Raw genomic sequence first — 3284 nt, 5'->3', positions numbered from 1 at the left:
ACGAATGGCATGTACGGGGCAACGACAGGGTAGGGCTGCGAGCAAGCCAGAATTGTCATACATTAGATCGTCTGGTTGATCAATTGGTGGAAGGAGCCATCCACATGAAAAGTGGAAAGCGCTGTCTTGCATATATTGAATGGCTTTTCGATTGAGGTCGCATCAAACAAAGATGTGATTGTCGAGAGAGAACCCAACCCAGACATAGCATTTTATTTAGTCATGCTCATCCCATTCTCTAAAAAGTAGCAAATCTTTTGAATTATCTCATCTAAGTACTGATGGATTTGTGTGGGATTCGAGTGCTTTTCAAGAAAGTTTGTCATGCAGGCAGTCCAGTGGCTTGCGACCCTTTCCACCGGGTCTCCCAGCTTTGATACTATCAGTGGGAAGATAGTGTCGAAGTATTTATTCTGGAATTTGGGGTACATGTCATCGGAAATCTGCCCGATCAGATGAGCTGAGGCATGCCGAACCTTTGGATGCGGGTCATGAGAGCCATTGATGGCCATAACAACGAAAGGCTCAATGCGTTTTAGATTGATCTTTTCGCTCAGCTGCGAAGATAACATTAAAATTGCGGATTTCCATCTCCAGTCCTGATTTTCATTGTAATATTTGATGAAGAGGCCCCCAAAGTTTTTGACAAAGTTCGAGTATCCGATGGAACTCGCAATCAAATCAATTTAGGACCTCAATCGATTGGTCAGAGCACTCCCAGGGTCCTTATCGAAGTTCACAAATTCCTCATCTTCGTTGAAACCTTCTTCGGGCTTGAACCAAGACTCGGGCACTTCAAAGGGGATAACAACCATCACAGCAAAGATTACATCTAAGAGTTTTTGAACGCGGTCATGGTGTTTCCCAAATATTTTTGGGTAGTTCTGGATGCTGGCTGTAGCGAAGGATATTAGTTTGGATTTTTCCTGGATTGGCACTTCGCTGATGTGAAGTGTTAGAGCTTCTAGGTAGGGACTGAGGAAGTTAGCAAATATTTTAGGGTTATCCCCTTGAGCGTAGTCGAGCTCTTGGATGATGTCCTCTAAAGTTTCGAGTTCAGAAACATCACATTCAGGCTCGACAACTGCCAAAAACTGCTGTAGCGCGGAGATCATAATAAATTAATATGCATTGCGAACTCTCTCTATATATAGGTCGAATTACAATAAATTATTAACTAAGCGCGCTCAGATATACGGCGCCAACTTGAATAATAATAAAATTAACAACCCAAAATAACCAGAATTTTAGGCAGGAATTGCTTACTTGTGCAAATTGAGTCAACCTGTTCGGCAGCACGACATCGCCAATATTTTTTATTTTTAATATAAATATTCGATTTAATATTACCATCGATGGTGCTCATACAAAAATCCGATAGGAAAAACATCTACAGGTATCTTCTCAACGAGGGAGTCATCGTGCTTCATAAAGATTTCACCAACCTCCCCCACAAAGGCACTGCTGTCCCAAACATTCAAGTTTGGATGGTCCTCAGATCACTCAAGGATCGTGGATACCTTGAGCTTGTCTTCAGTTGGCAATACTTCTACTACTTCTTAAACGCGGAGGGAAAGAAATACATCTCTGAATTCTTAGGCCTTTCGGAGGAAGTTGTACCACTTACTTGGAAGTAATTCGTTATTTTATCTCAGAAAGGATGAAAAGCGACAATACGAACATTTTGATGATCAAGGAAGAGTCAAAAGAGTTAAAAGAGATCGTGATAACGCACCAAGAGCTCCCAGCAGAGGAGGCCGAGGTGGTCGAAGACCTCAAAGAGACGGACCTAACAACGAAACAAAGAAAGAATAAATTACCCCAGCCCAAGAATGATTATGTAATAGCAGAATATATTTTAAGTCCTTTTATTTATTCATTGCTTCACCCACTTAACTTAGTACATTTTTCATAAAGAGCACGCAGTTTGTGAAGAACAGGAGAAACAGTAATAAAACACAACAAAATTGTCAGTTTCTGTTTCAATTTCAATTTCAGTTAGAGATCTGCTTTATTCCTCTGCATTAAAGAGAAGGCCTTCAGAGAAACTGTAAAGTTTAAATATAAAAATAAATGCAGTAAGTATAATGCTATGACATGCATTGAATCCGATTGAAATTGGAGAAATAAGTGTGAATTTAAGTTGAAGTCCTGGACAATTCGCATAAACTAATAATATATGAGTATTAATATTGAATAATTAATAGCCACACGAATGTGCGGGAAGGGCCAGCGGATTATAATTTAGAGGTGATCGATAGATAATATATGATAAATTATCTGAGATTTGATCAAGCTCGTTTCTTTGTAACAATGTTGTAGAACTATTCGAAGCTGAAATTGTCGTGAGTTTCAGTGCCGTTGAGGATATAAGCATTGTGCATCATTTCGGTGATTTCGTCATCGTTTAGGGATTCTCCAAGCTCCTTTGCAATTCTCTTGAAGCTGTCGAAGTCAATCACTCCGGTTCCTTCTGGGTCCCAGAGATCGAAGACCTTCTTAAGTCCTTCTTTCGACTTATTATCACCAACCTTTGAGCAGCATATTTCTAAGAACTCATCAAATTTGATTGGCCTGTTCAAGGCTCGGAACCCACTGATCATTTCGAACACGATCTTGCTTCGTCCAGAGAGTCCCAATTGCTCGAGAACCTTCTCGATTTATTCGGGGTCAATTGTTCCTCCGTGATCCTCATCAAAGATATCAAAGGTTTCTTTGAGAGAGTCATAGTCATTCTGACTGATTCTTTCTCTGAAGGAGGTAGGCTTGGATGGGCCCTTCTGGCTTCCAGTGTTTCCCTGGCTTCCTTTGGTGCTGGCGGCGACCTTGCTATTCTTCATAGATATGTTATTTTTAATTACCAATAATTTTTAAAATCTATATAGTTAATTAAAGCTCATATATATACTTGCATCTCTGTTCAGCCTCATTCTCGAATTCTCTAATTCATCTCGTCAATTTGTGTGCTCTACAAAAACGCATTAGATGATTCGTATGCCTTACATTCATGCAGATTGCACATCGAATGCATTACATTTATGCTCACATTCTTAACTGGTATTCTATTGATATATATATATTGATCGAAATGTCAGGTAATTTATTCAAAGTGTTTCCCATTGAAATCAAGGATAGATGTTTAAATATATATATTATATGGCTAAAAATAGCAAACCCATCCAGAATATTTTGGGGTTGGGGTTGGGGTTGGGGTTGGGGTTGGGGTTGGGGTTGGGGTTGGGGTTGGGGTTGGGGTTGGGGTTGGGGTTGGATGGGGGTTGGGA

The 3284-nt window shown here is 40.1% G+C and overlaps 1 pseudogene; it reads right to left on the bottom strand.

Moving 5' to 3' along the window:
- Window positions 1-2288: 2288 nt before the first annotated feature.
- On the bottom strand, window positions 2289-2827 carry LOC148301298 (centrin-2 pseudogene; annotated as a pseudogene).
- Window positions 2828-3284: the final 457 nt, after the last annotated feature.

Source organism: Brachycentrus maculatus, unplaced genomic scaffold (genome assembly GCF_059751285.1).
Source record: "Brachycentrus maculatus isolate JH-2025_06_01 unplaced genomic scaffold, ASM5975128v1 h1tg000585l, whole genome shotgun sequence".
In the NCBI taxonomy this organism is placed as follows: domain Eukaryota; kingdom Metazoa; phylum Arthropoda; class Insecta; order Trichoptera; family Brachycentridae; genus Brachycentrus; species Brachycentrus maculatus.
This window is presented reverse-complemented; position numbering and strand designations above follow the sequence as displayed.